Source organism: Scardinius erythrophthalmus (genome assembly GCF_964197995.2).
Source record: "Scardinius erythrophthalmus genome assembly, chromosome: 10".
NCBI lineage: Eukaryota > Metazoa > Chordata > Actinopteri > Cypriniformes > Leuciscidae > Scardinius > Scardinius erythrophthalmus.
In genome coordinates, this window is record NC_138230.1 from 15,967,118 (window position 1) to 15,991,586 (window position 24,469).

The 24,469-nt window shown below is 36.4% G+C and overlaps 1 protein-coding gene across 2 annotated transcripts in view; it reads left to right on the top strand.

The window, feature by feature from the left end:
- Window positions 1-21,248: 21,248 nt before the first annotated feature.
- grb10a (growth factor receptor-bound protein 10a) overlaps window positions 21,249-24,469 on the top strand; it is a 71,859-nt gene continuing 68,638 nt past the window's right edge. Inside the window, exon 1 of one of the 2 annotated variants that reach the window (XM_081376034.1) lies at window positions 21,249-21,441. The gene's annotated coding sequence lies outside the window, so the exon portion shown is untranslated. The remainder of the gene's footprint in view (window positions 21,442-24,469) is intronic. The other variant, XM_081376033.1, reaches the window with a different exon arrangement.

Below are 24,469 nucleotides of genomic sequence, written 5' to 3' on the forward strand. Positions count from 1 at the left end.
GTACATGCAACATAGCTCATTTAAATGTATATAAAAATGAATAATTTCATTAATTTCAACAAATTTACCATGAATACAGATGCATCGTCCATCATATTTTCTCACTGACATGCCTTCAATTTGGAAACTCTGGGCTAAAAGTACTGGTGTATTCAAGTCTTGTATTTTTGAGTTGAATGCACAGGAACACCGCATAATTTCAAATACACAAATGTAATGTAATTACAAGTGGAACTTTCTTTAACCCCAGAGTTTCTGAGTTGGGGGCGTGTCAGTGAGAAAATATGGCGGACGCAACAGGAGATGCAAAGTGTATTGATGGTAAATTATATATTTTTTCATTTTTAAGTCACTTATTCAAAATATGATAGTATTCTATAATTATGATAGCCATAAATAACGATTAAATACAATGATGAAATTGTAAACATATACTGATGTGCAAAAATCTTTTTTTAGAATTGGTACATTGCCATCTTGCGCCAACCTAAGTGTGTCAATTATGACTTCCCAACTCATAAATACGAACTTCCCAGAAGGACTTGAACACACCAAAAAAAGAGTTTCCCTATGCACTTACTGTATGGCATTCAGGTGTGATCAACTCAACGTAAATAATTTCTTTCCTACATGATTTGGACACACCAAAAGTTTTTAAAAGTGTTGATAGCACATTGAAATGATTGTTTGAAAAGCTTTAACTGAGATGTCATTAAATCCATAGAAGAACACTTCACCAGCACACCAATATTTGACTGAAGGCTAGCCTTTAGTAACAGCTGTTGCAAGTAACGCATAGCAACACATTACTGTGTTTCATTCTATAAAATGTGCATGGAGCATACCTCAACGTTTTGTAGATGCTGACACATATCCCTGTGGGTCACCGATCACCCCAAATAACTTGAATAGCTCTGGTAATGCACTGCCCTTTGTGGCTTACCCGTCAACGTACTTGAGAAAGAAGTAAAACAAGAAATGTTTTCTTGTCAGCCCCTTAAGCATGGCTAATGTGTAATTTGTGTTTATAGGGGAGGTTAAGACTGTGGCTCTCCTCTGTGGTAACACTGAAAGTCACTCACTTAAGATTTTCTCTGATTCCCGTGGAGGGGAAAAAGAGAAACAGGGTCCACAAAACATCTATCCTCCATTTGTCAAAGTAACCAGTGGAATTTTTACATAACATGGCTTCCCAATGTAGGAAATGAGTGTGTTTATGTGGTTAAACTATTTTCATTGGAGATTTTCAGTGGGAAATTTCAGTTCGGAGAACCTTCAATGACTTTTTATGTTAGGGATGAGTGAAACCACATTTTATTTTCAACCCAATTCCAAGGCCATTTGTTTGTTTTATTGATACCTCTATTCAATCATTTTTTCCCCTGTAATATCCAAGGATAAAATGGATAAAGCCATTATTATAGCATTTAACAGCCATTTTAACAAAGGCCTAGACTGTGCGTTTGTGTGTGTGTGTGTGTGTGTGTGTGTGTGTTCCATTTATTAACCCTTTAAAGCCTGACATATGAAATGATAGTCAGAAAAGTCAATTTTTCTTTTTAAATGGAACAGTGTATTGAGCCTTTAGACCAGGGGCCGGTTTCACAAAGATAGACTTTGACTATGGCTTAGATATAGTAGATAGTCAGACTTCAGATAGACATCTAAATCAGACCGTTGCACAAAGCACTTAAGACTCTGACTATCTTAAAGGGATAGTTCACTTTGAAATTAATTTTTGATATGTTTTAGCTTACCTCAAGGGCATCCAAGATGTAGGTGTCTTTGTTTCCGCAGTAGTTTCAATTTTGATATTTTTAGGTCAAACCGTTCTTGTCTGTCAGTCATACAATGCAGGTCGATGGTCACTGTATCAAAACACAAGCACAGTCCAAATTAAAACAATTCCCCATCGTCCAAATTAAACAATTCCCCATCGTAAGTACACATTGATGGCCTAAGACACGAAACGAGCGGTTTGTGTGAGAAAACGAACAGTATTTATATCGTTGTTATCTCTTGAAAACAGCACACGTCTAAATGATCTGACGGCGCGGGCGGGTATAGATATATACATAGATGTCGCCTTGGCTACTGCAGTTCATTGGAACGAAACCGTAGCCAAGCGACATCTAGTGTATATATCTATACCCGCCCGCGAGCGGGTGTAGATGTATACACTAGATGTCGCCTTTGCTACTGCAGTTCATTGGAACGAAACCGTAGCCAAGGCGACATCTATGTATATATCTATACCCGCCCGCGCCGTCAGATCATTTAGACGTGTGCTGTTTTCAAGAGATAACAACGATATAAATACTGTTCATTTTCTCACACAAACCGCTCGTTTCGTGTCTTAGGCCATCAATGTGTACTTACGATGGGGAATTGTTTAATTTGGACGATGGGGAATTGTTTTAATTTGGACTCTGTGCTTGTGTTTTGATACAGTGACCATCGACCTGCATTATATGACTGACAGACAAGAACGGTTTGACCTAAAAATATCCAAATTGAAACTACTGCGGAAAAAAAGACACCTACATCTTGGATGCCCTTGAGGTAAGCTAAAACATACCAAAATTTATTCATATAAAGCGAGCGTTTGAAGCGAAATAGACGGGCATTCAGAACTATGACTTCACTATGGCTCTACTACCCCCTGTTTGAGCAGTCACGGTGTATTGCATTTGACGCATCGCCCGTGACGCTTGCGTATGAAAGGAAGCGCGTCGATCGTTGCTCGCGTTGGCTATGTTACAAGGACATTTTACTTGGGAATGTAGTAACAAGAAGAAATGTTTAACCCTTTCATGCATGAATTATGATAACCTCAGTCAGGATTTTTTTTCCTATGTGTTTTTATTGCTCTTAGGGCATGAAAAACAAGAATTGATTTTTATTTTATTTTTTTACAAATTTTTCAAAGAGATCTTCAGATGTCCACTTGAGTGGACAGCATGCGGTTGGTTTAAACTGAAGATATACTGTATTAAATATAAGACAATAATCAAACAGATAAAGTATGTGAATTTAACAAACTAATCAATGCAATTATATCAAATCATGTGAAAACTATAAAATATACACAAAAAATATAAATGCAAAATATTGCAATGGCTTCATACAACTTCATACAAGTTGCACTTCGCATATCTATGATATCAGAACATGAGGACGTGATTCCATCAGAATTTTCTACAGCCTGTCAAGGTACAACTGTGGAAACCACTCAGATGCTCCCTCCAGTGCACCAGAGTATGGAGATTTACCCTTATTAGCTGATAATTCTGATTATGTTCAAGATGGACATGCACATTTCTATCATAGCCCTCCTCTGAGAAAACCTAGCGATGCGTTTTTTCAATCTCATCTGAAATGATCAGTGTTGGGGGTAATGCATTACAAGTAACATGCATAACCCATTCAGATTACTTTTTTGATGTTACAAGCAAAGTAATGTGTTACAAGTAACATGCATTACCTAATCAGATTACTTTTTGATCTAACAAGTAATTAATTACAAGTAATGTGCATTACCTAATCAGATTACTTTTTGATGTAACGAGTAAAGAAACGCATTACAAGTAACATGCATTACGTAATCAGATTACTTTTTGATGTTATGAGTAAAAAAACGCATTACAATAACGCACATTACATAATCAGATTACTTTTTGATGTTATGAGAAAGGAAACGCATTACAAGTAACATGCATTATGTAATCAGATTACTTTTTGATGTTATGAGTAAAGAAACGCATTAAAAGTAACATGCATTACGTAATCAGATTACTTTTTGATGTTATTAGTAAAAAAACGCATTACAATAACATGCATTATAAAATCAGATTACTTTTTGATCTAACAAGTAAAGTAATGCATTACAAGTGTCATACATTATGTAATCACATGACTTTTTTCGATGTCAATGAAAATTACATTCTAATAATACAAATACATTTATTTACAGTAGAAAAAGTCAATGCATATTAAGTTTTAAATTTCAAAAACAATATTCACATTATAATTATGAATTGTAGCTGAAATAGAGCCATTGCATGCATGACGTCCACTACAGTGGACATGTGATTAATCAGAGTTTTCTCTCAATCTAAAATCAAAACTTGGAAAATTTTACTGTGATATGACTCATTAGATATTGCTTGATGCTGCAATATTTTTTTTTACCTACAAGAGTCTCCTAGGATAGAAGGAATGGGTGGATATTCTGGAGCAACTCGGCATGTCTGACTGACCCTTGGCCATCTTGGTTTGGAGGGGGGAAAAATCGAAACACAACAGCTTGCCACTTGGTTGCAATTTATAGGATGATGCACCAGGGTCCAATGAAGAAATTGATGTGCAACTTTGCCATAAAAACCCGCGCAAATTCAAGAAAATGCTTTTTTAATAGCTGTCCACTGTAGTGACCACTATGCGTGAAATGAGCCATTTTCCCTTTTCTTTTGGCAGTTTGAAATGTAACTGATTGTTACTGCTGGTTGCCAAGGTAACATAGAGTCTTAGACCTAAGTTAGCCTGGGGGTAAGGTGTCTATTTTTTTTGGTCTAAATTAAGTCAGTCTTTATTTTTGTGAAACAGTCTAACTTGCATTAGACTAGTCTATGAGCAAATTTTAGACTTGTCTAACACTATAGACCGGTCTAAAATAGCTTTGTGAAACCGGCCCCAGGGGTGTCCAATCCTGCCAATGGCACCTGTCAATGTGTGGGATATATTCTTGAATGTCATGTGTGGAAAGCAGGAAAAATGGGGAAGCAAAAAGATCTGAGCGACTTTTTCAAGGACCAAATAATGACGGCTAGATGACTGGGTCAGAACATCTTCAAAACGTCAAGTCTTGTGGGGTTGTTCCCAGTATGCAGTATTTTGTTAGTAGCCTACCTAACAAAAGTGGCTCAAGGAAGGACAACCGAACAGGCATCAGGGTCATGGATGACTCTAGATGCACATGGGGAGCGAATGCTAGAATGTCAAATGAAAAAAGTAATGCTGCCCATGATAGAAAGGTGTGAGAACACACAGTGCTTCGTATGGGGCTGCATAGCTGAGAGTCAGATCTGGACCATGAAGCAGAGAAAGAAGGTTACCTGGTTTGATAAATCACCTTTTCGGTTTTTAGATCAGGTGTGCGTCGTTTATTAGTCAGGCCAGCAGAGGCAGTGTTATGCGGATTATGTGGATATTACTTTGACACACACCACCTACCTAAAGATTGCTGCAGACCACATACACCCCTTCATGGCAACGATGACAGTGGCCTCTTTCAGCAGGATAATGCACCCTGCCACACTGCAAAAATTGATCGGAATGGTTTGATGAAAATTTGAGCTCAAGGAGTTGCCTTGGCCTCTAAATTTTCAAGATCTCAATGCGATTGAGCAGCACCAACAAATTCAATCCATGGAGGCCCCACCTCGCAACTTGCAAGACTTAAAGGATCTGCTGCTAATGTCTTGGTGCTAGATACCACAGGACGCCTTCAGAGGTCTTGTGGAATCCATGCCTTGACGCATCAGAGCGGTTTTGGCACGATGGCACCATGTGGACATACACAATAGTAGGCAGGTGGTTTTAATGTTGTGGCTGATCAGTTTATACTTCAGGATTTTATGGCCCCTATATTGAGGATATAGAACACATGCTTGAGGAAGAAAAAAAACTTTTTTATTCAGAGGCCATGTGCAATTGGTTATTTATATGTTCAAAAAGTAATATGAAATTCTGATAGCTTGTAATGTAAATCAGTGAGATTTATACAAATAAGCACAGTGATAGTCTCTTGGTTAAATATTTTAGTACATGCAGATGTGCTTGTGCTTTTGATAACTATCTTGTAAATATGAAACATTTATGATGTAAATAATAATTATTACATTATATATTTCTCTATATACTGTGTTTGTGTTTATTTTGCATTAGTAAATATATCTGTAATATATTACACATGCAGTACCATATCTGATCACATATACATCTATATATTATGAAGTGTATTACTGAATATAAAATTACATACATTATGATATATTAGTAAATATATTGTCACATATTTTTCAGTATATGAAAAGTGTTCAATGTTCGACGTGTTGTGCGTTCAGAGATACTCTTCTGTATGCCTCAGTTGTAATGAGTGTTATTAGAGTTACTGTTGCCTTTCTATCAGCTGGAACCAGTCTGGACATTCTCTTCTGACCTCTGGCATCAACAAGGCATTTTCGCCCACAGGACTGTCACTCACTTGATATTTTCTCTTTTTCAGACCTTTCTCTGTAAACCCTAGAGATGGTTGTGTGTAAAAATCCCAGTAGATCAGCAGATACTGAAATGCTCAGACCAGCCAGTCTGGCACTAACAACCATGCCACATTTCTTCCCCATTATGATGCTCAGTCTGAACTTCAGCAGATTGTCTAGACCACCTACATGCCTAAATGCATTGAGTTGCTGCCATGTGATTGGATTAGATATTTGCGTTTGAAGGCACACTATGCAGTTTCCGTTTTTCTCAAACAGCGACCCCTAGAGTTGCTGTGGAGTACTTGTATTTAACATTACTGTTGTAAATACCACTCACGCAGAGTTGTCTCTGCACTCTTCCAACCACGCTTTCTTCGTCGACTCATGCATGCTAGTGTCTTCCAAAGAGGCTGCTTCATATGTTGTTGATGTATGTGACGTCGTGCCGTAAAGCAAGTCGTGATTCTTGCGAGATTTGTCGGGGCGCCACCTCTCAAACTTGCATTGCTGGTTTTGGCAGCGGCGTCCCCCCCCCCCCCCCCCCCCCCCACACACACACACATCTGCTTTGCTATCGGGATGGTTCACCCTACTACGAGTTAATTTACCATCAAAATGATTTCGAAGCTGTTATATTAAGGTACAAATCTTGCATAGTGTGCTTTTAACAAGCAGTTGAACAGGTGTACTTAATAAAGGGGCCAGTGAGTGTATATTTCAAGATTGAGCCACCCATCTTGACTCTGTCACTCAAGAAGATTCTAAGACTGATGTCACTGCACCCCTTCCCCCCAAAAAAAATATCTCCAAGAAAACATCTTTAAATACCTTGCCTATAAATGAGGCTTCAACTGGCAGATGAGATGCTGTCTCCATATGAATTGTGTAATCCCAGTGTTGAGTATCAGTCCCATAGGAGCATCTTATAACCACTTCTCCAGAAATTCTAGAGGCGTGTCCCACCAGGTTTGGCTGAAGGCCACATTTCATGAGATGGCTGTGTAATCCAAGCAAACCCGCCCTGATCCTGTCAACACCCAGTGTCCAACGCTCCTGGAACTACTGTCTCAGTCTCCAGTGTGTGACGTGTCAACTTCTGGAAGCGATGCACTCCTCAGATGGATTGCTGTATTGTGTTGTGTAGCAGATTCAGAGATAGATGGTAGATGCTTAAGATGTAACCTGATTACCAAGTGTAGATCTTGTGCGCTGTAATGGACAGAAGGTACTGGTGGTGGTGATGGGAATGTGATGGGAATTTCAGTTCAAAGAGAGGAGAACATGAGACCATATCACTTACACACTGCATGTGTTCTGTGTACAGTGTTGTGGTTCACCCACAAGATAATTGGCTGGGAAGAAGTTTGTCCTAAATAAATGTTAACAAACAGAAAATGTGGTAACATATTTCATTCCTTTATTAATGTAAGAGTCATTTTATGACTCATCCATTTGTATGAGAATCTGACTATTCTGGTCGTGTTGTGTGTTTTTTTATTTGTTAGAACTCATAAGAGTTTGAGAATCAGACTAGATTGGTTATGCTGTAAATTTAGTGGTAGTGCGCCGTCACTGTGTAAAAATGCCACAGTCTTTCAGAGTATTTTAGTATGCTGAAGAATGCATGTGCAAAGAAAAAAAAAGTTAATGGAACTGAACATCACTGAAACATTTATGAATAAAGGCCTGTACACACCAAGGACTATAACTATAGCTATACAGTTTTAATAATCGTTTTAATTCTTTAGGGAAGTCCACACCACTATAGCCAAATGAAAGCACACAAAGGAACAATATACACTGCGTCAGTATACACTTCCCTACTATGTAGTACACCAAAAACAGTACACCAAAAAGTAGTACTGTATGTCTGAATACATATGCTGAATTCGGAACCGCATACTAGCATATACTCTTACTATTTCTGCCATAAAAAGATGTGGTAAAAGTAGTAAGAGTAGTACGCTATATGTGCTTCTGAATTCAGCAGCTGTATTCGAAAAACAGTAGATGAAAAGTCCCTGGATGACCTACTACTTCCGCCGAGATTCTGGCTGCGTCCGAAACCGCATACTCACTGAGTACTAGGTACTTAATTTCATAAGTACTTACTAAACTAGCGCTAAAAGAGTAGGTACTTTATAGCCTGATCTCGTTATGTATGAATGCGAGCCGTACATCATCCGCCATGTTAACGTTATCATGTGACCTACGATGTTATCACAAGCACAACAACTTAAAAGATATGAGCGACAGGTTTAACTCATGTAAATATCTTGTAATGCCTATACAAAGGAGACGGGCAGCTGTGCGAAGATCTCGCCTTTGCAGAAAAGTTGATTTCATTCTGGGAAAATGTAAGCATCACTCCTTAAAAATTAAGATTACCTTAAAATGAATTCCATTGCTAGCCCACACTTATGCACAATAATAATGATAAAAGCTGACCAAGACTTAATATTACCCCTTTTTTGTTTTACTGAAAATTATATATTTTAGTAAAACAAGCTAAATGTAATTTGTTTTGTCATATGCATTGCCATAGCTATGCATGACTACACTAGATAATTGCAGTGAATACATCTCAATTTTCAGTGAAGCTATGAATTAATGCATTATTTAATTTAATTAATTATATTTTATTTACTGACAACAATAGGAAACAAGAATAAATGAGTGAAAGATTTAAAAAAGTAACCATCACAATAAATATATATATATATATATATATATATATATATATACACAAGTCAACAACACATGAAACAGCTTTATTCATAATTATTGTTCTAACAATCACAGGCGGTGACACCTACATCCTACTGCCATCTCAACACAGCGGTTCTCATTCTGCGGCTTTATTCTGATGAATCAGCTGACCACCGTTCCTACCTTCACCTGTCTCTGCTGTCCATCATGTCCCTCATTGCTGCAGTCATACTGGAATCTGATCATGGAAAGGGACATCGGGGCTATCTTTGCCTGAGTGCACCGTCTCCCTCATCACCTCATACAGAGAGCCTGTACAGAACCCTGTGAGACTCGTCTCCACAGCAAACACTCCCGTGAGAGAAGCATAGTAGAGCGAGCCTTTAACATGCTGAAAACAAGCTCTATTTTCTTCATGGCCAGGGGTGAGCCATGCCTTTGTACCTAAGGTTGGCAATAAGGGCCGGTGGAGTGATGGAGGGTCTCGTAAGGGCCGGTGGATTGATGGAGGGTCTCATCCATGGTACCATTTCCAGGATTCAACTCTGGTCTCCCCATCCTCAGTGATGATGATATACCAGTCTGCAGAAATTTCAGAATCCTGCTACCCTGGTAATCCAGAGTTCTCGCGAGAGCACAAGTTGAATTTGCTCAGTGAGTTACTCTGGTGTCGAGTAATGATGCTCATTAAATATGCCCCTCGATCTGAGCTGCACCAATCACATCGGGTTATCTGATATAGGCGGGCCAGAGGCGAGCTAAACAGATGACGACAGTGCTGTGACGTCGAAGTCATTAGTAAACATTGCAAGATGGCTATGGATGAATAACAGTTGTTTGAAATGGCTTTGGCCGCTACAATGAACGAGTTAGACTTGGCTTTTTATCTAAAACAGGAACAGAAGACGCCGCTCGAATCGTTCCTTTGCAAGAAGGACGTTTTTGCTGTTTTGCCGACTGGATACGGTAAGAGTATAATCTACCAGTTAGCTCCGCTGGTAGCTAAGCGTATGGGGTTTATTGTTGTGATTGGTCATAGTGTTATTCAGTTGCGTGCAGTGAGATTTTCAAATGCATGCTTGGTGCCGCCCCTCGAGCTGGGCGATTTTCATTAGTCGACGCCTGACCATTAATCTTTTAGATTTAGGTCTGGATTTCCAGGCTACAAAAATGCACAAAACCTAATAAAAAACAGAAATGTTAACAGCACAATGTCATTTATTTCTGTATAACAAAATGATCTTTTTATTTTTATTTCAGGTTTACCTTTTATCCCCCCATAAATGCCACCATCACCCTGCCTTGCATCCACTGCTCCACCACAAAAGCTCTGCAGCAAATGCGCAGAAATCAAGAATCAGAAAGTGCTGTAATAACTCTGTGTGAAATTACAATCATTAAAATAAACTACAATTTAAGATTTAAATAGATTTTTTCATTCATTTCTGTAGTATACTCACTCAAAGCCTTCATGAGCTACTCTCCACCAGACAAACGCACACGTGTTCATCTGTCCCTGTAACATCCAGACAAGATTCACCTTACCTCTGTGATTCATGAGCTCAATAAACACACATGTTCATATGTCCCTGTAACATCTAGATAAGATTCGCATTACCTCTGTGATTTATGAGCTCAATTAACATTTACATGTTGAGGTTGATACTGATGTGTTAACTCACTTTTTATGCAACATAAATGTTCCTCAATTTATCAACAATACCAATGGACAAAGAAAATAGATAACATAGGCTATGTTTAGTTACTTTATGTGGATTTGTTTATCATGTAATATAAGCAATGTTGACAACAGTAAATTCTCCTTCACAATGTCACTCAGATGTCTATTTCATGTTGTGATGTCGACGATTTTCCTGTCAGATGTTAATAGACATTTAAAATAAGCGTCTTTAAGATGTATATGGTTTATGTAAATCCAATTAAGAGATGTAAGTGTGCTTACTGGAGCTCCTCTGTTAGCTATACACAATAAAACGTGTTTTTACAGCAAATTCACAAGTATACTATACTGTCTAATGTCTTTACACCTTCAACAGTTCAACTGTTTACAGTAGTTCAACACATGCCGTGGCCTGCTGGGATAGAAAAGTATCGATCTATGAGCTCTTCAGAATCTGGGCTGAAGCAGTAGGCCATCCGGGAACTTCTCGCCTACTCTTTTATAAGTAGCCTACTGATGTTTTGGACATACTACTCCTTTCACGTGTACTGTTTTCTCCTAGTAGGAAAGTAGGAATATTTGGAAGCTCTATTAGTATACGCACATCTGAATCTCGTGAGGATTAGTACGTCACCCAGGTAATTCTCGCCTACTCTTTTATGGATACTAAGGATTCGGACATACTTATTCGCTCACCTACTGCTTTTTCCCTACTATATAGTAGGGAAGTATACGGTTTCGGACGCAGCCTCTGCAGTGCGCATTCGACGGACATAGTGCACACACGGGAGGGGATTTATGAATGGAAGTGAAGCGATGGAACTGACACTGATAAGTCATGTGACCATAACATCATGGCAGATGTAGTACGTCCAACTTTTATTCATACTACCCATATTCATACTATACTGTAGAGCGTACTTTTTTAACGGTAAATTGAAATAGTAACAGTCAGTACGTGATTTTGGATGCAGGGATGATCCATGTTGCTCAACGATATGAACATTGACGGCCAATCAGAATGCATATGACTTTAAAGAGCTCAGATGGGATAGAGTGCACGCTTAGAATAAACATAATGTTATCTTTTAGTTATCTTTATCATATACCACTCTTGGTGTGAACCTTAAAGTCAGCATGAAGTGGAAGTTGCAATATTTTCTTCCCAACTGTGACGTATAGTGAATTCGGGTTAATTGGGACACCCCAGTCATACCAATGTTAAAAAGTTTACCAATTAACCTATTCGAAAACGGCTTATCTACAAAAAAAACTAATTTAGGGTGGTACTTGATTGTGATTGGATCCTTGTCATTTGCTATTGTGATCTCATGTGAGTGACAGGTTGTCCCGCCCTCGTGCTGGTAAACACGTCATTAGAAAAGAGATGTCATTGCAAGAGGGAGGGGAAGCTATTTTAATTCAAAATGTTGAGGGTACATGAATTTTACAAAATAATAATGTACACTCATTAATGATTTTTAATAAACACAATATTCCATAAAATTTAAGAATTGTCAATTTTGATTTCATGGTGACTAGGTTTTTACATTGTACTGGAAGGTTGAAATTCTTCCTGATTGTAAGCTCCTTTTCTTATTTAGAAGATGTGCTATTCCTCATGATGTGCTGCTCATCCTATACCCAGAGGGCAAAGGGGGTTTAGCAGACATGGGCTGCTGTAAAAGGTTGTCATATAAAAATGAAATCTATGATGTCTGAGGATCACAACCTGGGTGGCCAACCCAGTCAACAAGCTGCTGGAAACTTGTAATTAGGGTCAAAACAATGTTACCTCAAATTCGGCTTTAACTCCCAGAATCACCCAAACATGCTAAAACGGTTTAATTATATTCATGAATCGTGAGCCATATCTCCCTGATACTTTATGCTAGAAACAAACTGAGCACACCTTTAGAAAGAGTGGAAGATAAGCTTTTATCTGATGCCTTGATTGTACATGTAATTAGAATGTAAGAGTTAACAATGCCTCTTAATTCATAGGTAGGCAAAAAAAAAAAAAAAAAAATATTGAACATTCCATTTGTAATCGGTAGCATTCTTTTCCCTTTGTTGTTGTTACAATAAACAAATTACCATGTAAAGTTAACTTTTACTGGATGAAATCATATTTTGATTTTTTTTTACTAACCAGACAGTCCTCATGGCCCATAACACATTTAGAGGGAATTCAATTTCAAGCCTATAATAGCCTGTCAATTCAAACAAGATCCAAGAAAGAAGTTTACCATTAACTGGTGTTAATTTTATACTGCTCTGTTTCTGTATGTACAGTATATCGTTTGCATATTTATGCAATATCAATTATTTGTATTGCAATGTCTATTTCTAATATTCTTTCACAAGTGGGATAGCTTTATTTATTCTATTAAAATAAAAAAAAGGGATTTGAGGATTTTGGGTTAGGCTGGTTAGTGTTCAATCCTGGTGTTTGGAGTGTGAGACAAAGGTACTGACAACTAAATGCTGAAAGACTAAAACACACAGGAGTCATGTGTGGAGTAGGTTTAAAAGTATTTACTGATTAAAACTGTTACATTAAGTAGCAATTTGTACCAAAAAACAAAACAAAAAAACGAAACAGACAAACAGATTACAATTCAGGGTGATAACTAATTTCTGTAATAATGTTTATACAATTTGTTTAGCTGTTTCGGAATCACCGCTGCTGTCGCTGCTCTCTAGTGTTTCAGCATGCTGTGTCCTGCTACATTTGGTTGCCAACCCCTAGCAACGGCATCCTATGTAGCATGGAGCAGTTCTTCTGACAACCTTTAACCAGAGATGGGCACAAATACATCAAAAAGTATTTAATGAAAATACAAGTAATTTGTAATTTGAAAATACAAAAATATATTTTTTACAGTCTTCTGTAGTGTAAGTGTGGCGTTAGGTACATGTAAGAGTCTAGAATATTGCAATATTATTGTTTAGTGCAGAAGATGCGCTTTTAACGTACATGTTGCCACATACTGTCATAATAAAATATAATTACGCATATAACACTATATTTGTATTATTTACACAAAAACTAGTTAACGCTGCTGTGAGGGTGTTTCTAATAGCGCGGCTGTGACAAAGTTGACAACTTTCTTTCTTCCGACTGCCATTATCTATTTTTTTACTCTTTTTGAAAGTTGTGAAAACACTGTTGTGGCCTTTTTCTTTTGCTATTTGAGCAAATTGGAACACAAAAATATATATTTAATGTAGTCTTTCATTCACTGCTATAGAAGTTAACCCAACTATGATGCCTTACACTTCTGAGAAACCCAGAAATGTGAACAGGGTCAATAGGATGTGTCACATCACGTGATTTACTTGCCAAAAACTGTGATAGGCAATTTGGTAGTCCTATTTGTATTTTAGGTCTATGGTCCTAGGGATAGTTCACCCAAAAAGGAAAATTAGCCCATGATTTACTCACCCTGACGTCATCCTAGGTGTATATTACTTTCTTCTTTCACAAGAATACAATCAGAGTTATATTAAAAAGTGTCGTGGCTCTTCCAAGCTTTATAATGACAGTCAATGGGTATATTTTTCATCAAAGTGCATCTATCCATCATAAAAGCATATCTATCCATCATAAAAGTGCATCTATCCATCATAAAAGTGCATCTATCCATCATAAAAGTGCACGTGTCAATCATAAAAGTGCATCTATCCATCATAAAAGTGCATCTATCCATCATAAAAGTACATCTATCCATCATAAAAGTACATCTATCCATCATAAAAGTGCATCTATCCATCATAAAAGTGCATCTGTCCATCATAAAAGTGCGTCTATCCATCATAAAAGTGCATCTATCCATCATAAAAGTGCATCTATCCATCATAAAAGTGCATCTGTCCATCATAAAAGTGCATCTGTCCATCATAAAAGCATATCTATCCATCATAAAAGTACATCTATCCATCATAAAAGTACATCTATCCATCATAAAAGTGCATCTATCCATCATAAAAGTGCATGTGTCAATCAGAAAAGTGCGTCTATCCATCATAAAAGTGCATCTATCCATCATAAAAGTGCCTCTGTCCATCATAAAAGTGCATCTATCCATCATAAAAGTGCATCTATCCATCATAAAAGTACATCTATCCATCATAAAAGTGCATCTGTCCATCATAAAAGTGCATCTATCCATCATAAAAGTGCATCTATCCATCATAAATGTGCATGTGTCAATCATAAAAGTGCATCTATCCATCATAAAAGTGCATCTGTCCATCATAAAGGTGCATCTATCCATCATAAAAGTACATCTATCCATCATAAAAGTGCATGTGTCAATCATAAAAGTGCGTCTATCCATCATAAAAGTGCATCTATCCATCATAAAAGTACATCTATCCATCATAAAAGTGCATCTATCCATCATAAAAGTGCATGTGTCAATCATAAAAGTGCATCTATCCATCATAAAAGTGCATGTGTCCATGATAAAAGTGCATTAATCCATCATAAAAGTGCGTCTATCCATCATAAAAGTACATCTATCCATCATAAAAGTGCATCTATCCATCATAAAAGTGCATCTATCCATCATAAAAGTGCATGTGTCAATCATAAAAGTGCGTCTATCCATCATAAAAGTGCATCTATCCATGCATAAAAGTACATCTATGATGGATAGACACACTTTTATGATAGATAGATGCACTTTTATGATGGACACATGCACTTTTATGATGGATAGATATGCTTTTATGATGGACAGATGCACTTTTATGATGGATAGATGCACTTTTATGATGGATAGATGCACTTTTATGATGGATAGACGCACTTTTATGATGGACAGATGCACTTTTATGATTGACACGTGCACTTTTATGATGGATAGATGCGCTTTTATGATGGATAGATGCACTTTTATGATGGATAGATGCACTTTTATGATGGGTAGACGCACTTTTATGATTGACACATGCACTTTTATGATGGATAGATGCACTTTTATGATGGATAGATGCACTTTTGTGATGGATAGATGCACTTTTATGATGGATAGGTGCACTTTTATGATGGACAGATGCACTTTTATAATGGATAGACGCACTTTTATGATGGATAGATGCACTTTTATGATTGACACGTGCACTTTTATGATGGATAGATGCACATTTATGATGGATAGATGCACTTTTATGATGGATAGATGTACTTTTATGATGGATAGATATGCTTTTATGATGGATAGATGTACTTTTATGATGGATAGATATGCTTTTATGATGGACAGATGCACTTTTATGATGGACAGATGCACTTTTATGATGGATAGATGTACTTTTATGATGGATAGATGCACTTTTATGATGGACAGATGCAGTTTTATGATGGATAGATGTACTTTTATGATGGATAGATACGCTTTTATGATGGACAGATGCACTTTTATGATGGATAGATACGCTTTTATGATGGACAGATGCACTTTTATGATGGATAGATGCACTTTGATGAAAAATATACCCATTGACTGTCATTATAAAGCTTGGAAGAGCCACGACACACTCTGATTGTATTCTTGTGAAAGAAGAAAGTAATATACACCTAGGATGACGTCAGGGTGAGTAAATCATGGGCTAATTTTCCTTTTTGGGTGAACTATCCCTAGGACCATAGACATAAAATACAAATAGGACTACCAAATTGCCTATCACAGTTTTTGGCAAGTAAATCACGTGATGTGACACATCCTATTGACCCTATTCACATTTCTGGGTTTCTCAGAAGTGTAAGGCATCATAGTTGGGTTAACTTCTATAGCAGTGAATGAAAGACTACATTAAATATATATTTTTGTGTTCCAATTTGCTCAAATAGCAAAAGAAAAAGGCCACAACAGTGTTTTCACAACTTTCAAAAAGAGTAAAAAAATAGATAATGGCAGTCGGAAGAAAGAAAGTTGTCAACTTTGTCACAGCCGCGCTATTAGAAACACCCTCACAGCAGCGTTAACTAGTTTTTGTGTAAATAATACAAATATAGTGTTATATGCGTAATTATATTTTATTATGACAGTATGTGGCAACATGTACGTTAAAAGCGCATCTTCTGCACTAAACAATAATATTGCAATATTCTAGACTCTTACATGTACCTAACGCCACACTTACACTACAGAAGACTGTAAAAAATATATTTTTGTATTTTCAAATTACAAATTACTTGTATTTTCATTAAATACTTTTTGATGTATTTGTGCCCATCTCTGGTTAAAGGTTGTCAGAAGAACTGCTCCATGCTACATAGGATGCCGTTGCTAGGGGTTGGCAACCAAATGTAGCAGGACACAGCATGCTGAAACACTAGAGAGCAGCGACAGCAGCGGTGATTCCGAAACAGCTAAACAAATTGTATAAACATTATTACAGAAATTAGTTATCACCCTGAATTGTAATCTGTTTATCTGTTTCGTTTTTTTTTTTTTTTTTTTTTTTGGTACAAATTGCTACTTAATGTAACAGTTTTAATCAGTAAATACTTTTAAACCTACTCCACACATGACTCCTGTGTGTTTTAGTCTTTCAGCATTTAGTTGTCAGTACCTTTGTCTCACACTCCAAACACCAGGATTGAACACTAACCAGCCTAACCCAAAATCCTCAAATCCCTTTTTTTATTTTAATAGAATAAATAAAGCTATCCCACTTGTGAAAGAATATTAGAAATAGACATTGCAATACAAATAATTGATATTGCATAAATATGCAAACGATATACTGTACATACAGAAACAGAGCAGTATAAAATTAACACCAGTTAATGGTAAACTTCTTTCTTGGATCTTGTTTGAATTGACAGGCTATTATAGGCTTGAAATTGAATTCCCTCTAAATGTGTTATGGGCCATGAGGACTGTCTGGTTAGTAAAAAAAAATCAAAATATGATTTCATCCAGTAAAAGTTAACTTTACATGGTAATTTGTTTATTGTAACAACAACAAAGGGAAAAGAATGCTACCGATTACAAATGGAATGTTCAATATTTTTTTTCTCAGCTTTTCACTGGCATGAAGTTGGTTTGACGTTGGACGTTCGATATTCGCATATTAAGGGACCGTCTCAAAATTACATGCGACATTGGTATAAACGTTTCTAACTTCAATAGCATTTGAAGACAATGACTTACAGTCATAAAACCAACTGTACATTGTTCACCCAGGTCTCATGTATGATGCACACCTTTTAGATTTTTGATATTTATGACAATAAACTGTTAAATCATATGCAAATATTATTATGTATTTCACTACTGTATGGGGTCATACACAAAATATGACAATATTTAAAGCTCAATAGCATTTGAAGACAACGACTTACAGTCATAAAACCAACTGTACATTGTTCACCCAGGTCTCATGTAGGATGCACACCTTTTAGATTTTTGATATTTATGACAATAAACTGTTAAATCATATGCAAATATTATTATGTATTTCACTACTGTATGGGGTCATACACAAAATATGACAATATTTAAAGCTCAATAGCATTTGAAGACAACGACTTACAGTCATAAAACCAACTGTACATTGTTCACCCAGGTCTCATGTATGATGCACACCTTTTAGATTTTTGATATTTATGATAATAAACTGTTCAATCATATGCAAATATTGTTATGTATTTCACTACTGTATGGGGTCATACACAAAATATGACAATATTTAAAGCTCAATAGCATTTGAAGACAACGACTTACAGTCATCAAACCAACTGTACATTGTTCACCCAGGTCTTATGTATGATGCACACCTTTTAGATTTTTGATATTTATGACAATAAACTGTTAAATCATATGCAAATATTATTATGTATTTCACTACTGTATGGGGTCATACACAAAATATGACAATATTTAAAGCTCAATAGCATTTGAAGACAACGACTTACAGTCATAAAACCAACTGTACATTGTTCACCCAGGTCTCATGTATGATGCACACCTTTTAGATTTTTGATATTTATGACAATAAACTGTTAAATCATATGCAAATATTATTATGTATTTCACTACTGTATGGGGTCATACACAAAATATGACAATATTTAAAGCTCAATAGCATTTGAAGACAACGACTTACAGTCATCAAACCAACTGTACATTGTTCACCCAGGTCTTATGTATGATGCACACCTTTTAGATTTTTGATATTTATGACAATAAACTGTTAAATCATATGCAAATATTGTTATGTATTTCACTACTGTATGGGATCATACACAAAATATGACAATATTTAAAGCTCAATAGCATTTGAAGACAACGACTTACAGTCATAAAACCAACTGTACATTGTTCACCCAGGTCTTATGTATGATGCACACCTTTTAGATTTTTGATATTTATGATAATAAACTGTTAAATCATATGCAAATATTATTATGTATTTCACTACTGTATGGGGTCATACATAAAATATGACAATATTTAAAGCTCAATAGCATTTGAAGACAACAACTTACAGTCATCAAACCAACTGTATATTGTTCACCCAGGTCTTATGTATGATGCACACCTTTTAGATTTTTGATAAATATGACAATATTTAAAGCTCAATAGCATTTGAAGACAACGACTATTGAGCTTTAAATATTGTCATATTTTGTGTATGATCCCATACAGTAGTGAAATACATAACAATATTTGCATATGATTTAGCAGTTTATTGTCATAAATATCAAAAATCTAAAAGGTGTGCATCATACCTGACACCTAGATGAACAATGTACAGTTGGTTTTATGACTGTAAGTCATTGTCTTCAAATGCTATTGAGCTTTAAATATTGTCATATTTTGTGTATGACCCCATACAGTAGTGAAATACATAACAATATTTGCATATGATTTAACAGTTTATTGTCATAAATATCAAAAATCTAAAAGGTGTGCATCATACATAAGACCTGGGTGAACAATGTAGAGTTGGTTTTATGACTGTAAGTCATTGTCTTCAAATGCTATTGAGCTTTAAATATTGTCATATTTTGTGTATGACCCCATACAGTAGTGAAATACATAACAATATTTGCATATGATTTAACAGTTTATTGTCATAAATATCAAAAATCTAAAAGGTGTGCATCATACCTGACACCTAGATGAACAATGTACAGTTGGTTTTATGACTGTAAGTCATTGTCTTCAAATGCTATTGAGCTTTAAATATTGTCATATTTTGTGTATGACCCCATACAGTAGTGAAATACATAACAATATTTGCATATGATTTAACAGTTTATTGTCATAAATATCAAAAATCTAAAAGGTGTGCATCATACATGAGACCTGGGTGAACAATGTACAGTTGGTTTTATGACTGTAAGTCATTGTCTTCAAATGCTATTGAGCTTTAAATATTGTCATATTTTGTGTATGACCCCATACAGTAGTGAAATACATAATAATATTTGCATATGATTTAACAGTTTATTGTCATAAATATCAAAAATCTAAAAGGTGTGCATCATACATGAGACCTGGGTGAACAATGTACAGTTTGTTTTATGACTGTAAGTCATTGTCTTCAAATGCTATTGAGCTTTAAATATTGTCATATTTTGTGTATGATCCCATACAGTAGTGAAATACATAACAATATTTGCATATGATTTAACAGTTTATTGTCATAAATATCAAAAATCTAAAAGGTGTGCATCATACATGAGACCTGGGTGAACAATGTACAGTTGGTTTTATGACTGTAAGTCATTGTCTTCAAATGCTATTGAGCTTTAAATATTGTCATATTTTGTGTATGACCCCATACAGTAGTGAAATACATAACAATATTTGCATATGATTTAACAGTTTATTGTCATAAATATCAAAAATCTAAAAGGTGTGCATCATACCTGACACCTAGATGAACAATGTACAGTTGGTTTTATGACTGTAAGTCATTGTCTTCAAATGCTATTGAAGTTAGAAACGTTTATACCAATGTCGCATGTAATTTTGAGACGGTCCCTAAATATGCGAATATCGAACGTCCAACGTCAAACCAACTTCATGCCAGCTTTTTTTTCGCCTACCTATGAATTAAGAGGCATTGTTAACTCTTACATTCTAATTACATGTACAATCAAGGCATCAGATAAAAGCTTATCTTCCACTCTTTCTAAAGGTGTGCTCAGTTTGTTTCTTGCATAAAGTATCAGGGAGATATGGCTCACGATTCATGAATATAATTAAACCGTTTTAGCATGTTTGGGTGATTCTGGGAGTTAAAGCCGAATTTGAGGTAACATTGTTTTGACCCTAATTACAAGTTTCCAGCAGCTTGTTGACCGGGTTGGCCACCCAGGTTGTGATCCTCAGACATCATAGATTTCATTTTTATATGACAACCTTTTACAGCAGCCCATGTCTGATTTCCTAAAAAACAGGTGTTTTGCCCCCTGGGTACTAGCACAGATTAAACAACCAGTCATAGATAATCCTAAAGGTCTACCCTTGAATTTTAGAACAATGGGTTAAAGTAGGCGGGTTGTAACATAGGAGGGGTGTCTTGTGCTAAGAGGGGGCGGGGCTGGAAGAGTTCGTCACCCTCGTGTGTTTGAAGCAGTCAGCTGAGCACAACTTGTGCGGACGCGGCTCTAACCTCGTACAACATGCGGGATCACAAGGTTTACGTTTAACTGTGCACAGTTTGTCATTCCAACGTGTACAGAAAACAATCCAATTTAACACCCTCCCTTTAATTCAACTTCTCCGTTCTTTTCCCGTGAAGATTGCCAGTTTGGAGGTGAGTATACCAGACTGTTTGGATGGATGTGTTGAGAACATATGGTTTCGTGCTCATGCTATATCTAGAGATATCATATGGGGATATAATTTAGGAACATGGATTTATAGTGTTTTGTATGGAATTTACATTAAAACATACCCGTCAACAAATGAGTAGCTTACATTTGCAATTTGGTCGACTTGAAGTAAACTTGCACAGATAGGCTAACGTTATAGGTTATGTGAGTGAAAAGGTCTCGAATAGAGTCGGGTCTAATAAACCGGTAAACTTTGCGCAGGCGTGTTTACAAACAACTTCAAGAGTCGATGTATTTTTAGATCGTATTTATAGATTGTATTTATAGATGCACTTCTAGGTCTTGCTGTGAAGTTATTTTTTTAGGGTTGGGATTTGAGAACCGGATATATTTTAAAACATATTACTGGAACCGAATGATTGTCATGATGTGATTTTCATGTTTGGTTAACGGTTATCGGACGTGCATTCTTCCGCCGATGCGGATATTGGCCGTTTTAACGCGCAATTTAGCACCTCTACAGCGAAGACATCGCGAAACACCAGGGTAGTCCGTGCGAATGGCTTTCTTTGTATTGAGATAAAAACATAAGAGAGCAACCAATGTAGTCCAGCTCGCCAAATGAATGACTCCTGTGAGCCGGTTCTTTTAGGATCAGAAACATTCAAGCACGACTGGGTAACTTCAGTCCTGGAGGGAAACTTTAGCGCCAACACTGATGAAAACTCACCTGTAGGCTAAATTTCAATCCTGAAGACATTGACTAGCTTGTTCATATGTGTTTGATTAGAGTTGGAGCTAAACTCTGCAGGAGAGTGGCCCTCCAGGACCTTATTGCCCATCTCTCATATTCACGAACCAATGACTCTCGTGAGCCAGTTCTTTCTTTCTTTCTTTCTTTCTTTCTTTCTTTCTTTCTTTCTTTCTTTCTTTCTTTCTTTCTTTCTTTCTTTCTTTCTTTCTTTCTTTCTTTCTTTCTTTCTTTCTTTCTTTCTTTCTTTCTTTCTTTCTTTTTAGCGAATCATAGGGGCGTCATTGGTCATTGCCATTAGTCAGAGCGAATGACTCCTTATGAGCCGGTTTTTGTACTGATTCAAAAGTGGTAATGAATCGTTTGGTTATTGAATTAATCTGAATATTACTTGCTGAACAGTTGTTACTTTCGTCGGTCTCGTAAGTAAGCGAGAAAAGTTACTGTGTTATTGCGGGGACGTGCGAGAAGGTTAATCACTGACTAGTTGTTATGACCACTTGTAGTTAAAGGTAGGCTATAGCCTACATTGATTTTTATTGTAGGCTTATCAGTTCTAGTTTATAATGAATGAATGTAACGTTTCCACGTTTGTTTAGTATTTTTATGTTTAATGTATTGGGACAATTATTGGATTGCATTTATGCCAATTTTTAAATAGCACACCTTGAATGATTGCATCCCTTTTATTTTGTGTTTGATTTATGTTGAAGTCCTATGATTCCCATTCTAAATTGATGCAGAAATTGCACATTTGGTCATTTTTTTTCACCTTAAAAAAAAAAAAAAGTTGTGTTTCTGACTTTTAGATTTGGTTTTAAGATAACAGTTCTAATAATCTCATATGAGAGGAGTCTCAGGCTTATGGAAGCTTGTTTTCCACCACAGAATAAAACATTTTAAAAGATAATTGTGACTTTTTATCTCACAATTGCGAGTTTACATTTAGCAATTCTGACTTTTTTTCTCATAATTGAAAGATATAAACTCATTTTATAAACTATTGCATGTTTTAAAATCAGAATTGCGAGATTTAAACTCTATTGCATGTTATAAAGTCAGAATTGCAAGATATAAACTCGCAATTCTGACTTTTTTTTCTCCCAATTGCGAGTTTATATCTCGCAGTTCTGACTTCTTTTCTCCGAACTGTGAGATAAAACTCACAATTGCGACTAGAGTTATAAATTCCAATTCTGAGGATGATTGTCGCAATTTTTGTCTCGTAGTTGCGACTTTATATCATGCAATTCTGAGATGATCAGAATTGGAAGATTTCTCTCGCAATTACCTTTTTTATGTTGTATTCTTTGGCGAAAACAAGCTTCCATACATGCTTGACATTGTTCTACAGTCAAAGTCCCTATAAGAAGTCTGTATATAAAAGTCTTTGCAACAGTGTGCTATTAGACCATCAACTACATCATTATCTTACATTATGGGATTGTGCAAATGTTTGATTTGCATGTGTCACAAAAGCAAATGAGCTGTTTTTCATTTCAAACAATTGCTTAAAGATATTGTCCAGAAAAGTTATGTAATATTCTTGTGCGAGAACTCTCTCTTTCTCTCTCACACGCGCTAACACAAAGGAGGTGTATCTTTTTTCTTTTGTCAAGGAAGGAAGGGAAGTTGTTCGGTGGTTCTCTAACAATAGACTGGCCGAGTGCAGGGGTTGGATTTTAAAAGGCATGTTCAGGCACACATATATATGAGTTTGTCATTCTCTCTCTCTCTCTCTCTCTCTCTCTCTCTCTCTCTCTCTCTCTCTCTCTCTCTCTCTCTCTCTCTCTCTCTCTCTCTCTCTCTTTCTCTCTCTCTCTCTCTCTCTCTTTCTCTCTCTCTTCACTCACTCACTCACACACACACACACACACACACACACACACACACACACACACACACACACACACACACACACACACACACACACACACACACACACACACACACACACACACACACACACACACACACACACACACACACACACCTCAACTAGAAATGTGTGGGTTTTATTTGGCAGAGATTCTGCAGAATGAAATGAAGCAAGACGACAACTCCAAATTGCCGCCTCCAGGGCTAGAGAGTTCAATTTAATGTCATTTTAGTTAACAAATTCATATACCTAGTGCTCACTAAGGAGAATCTTGATAACATCAAGCAAGTCAACATATTCTTGTTCAGATGGCACAGATTACCGTACTTCACTTATCCCCATATTTTTGGGCACTAGTTTTGTCTTCAAGCCAAGGTGA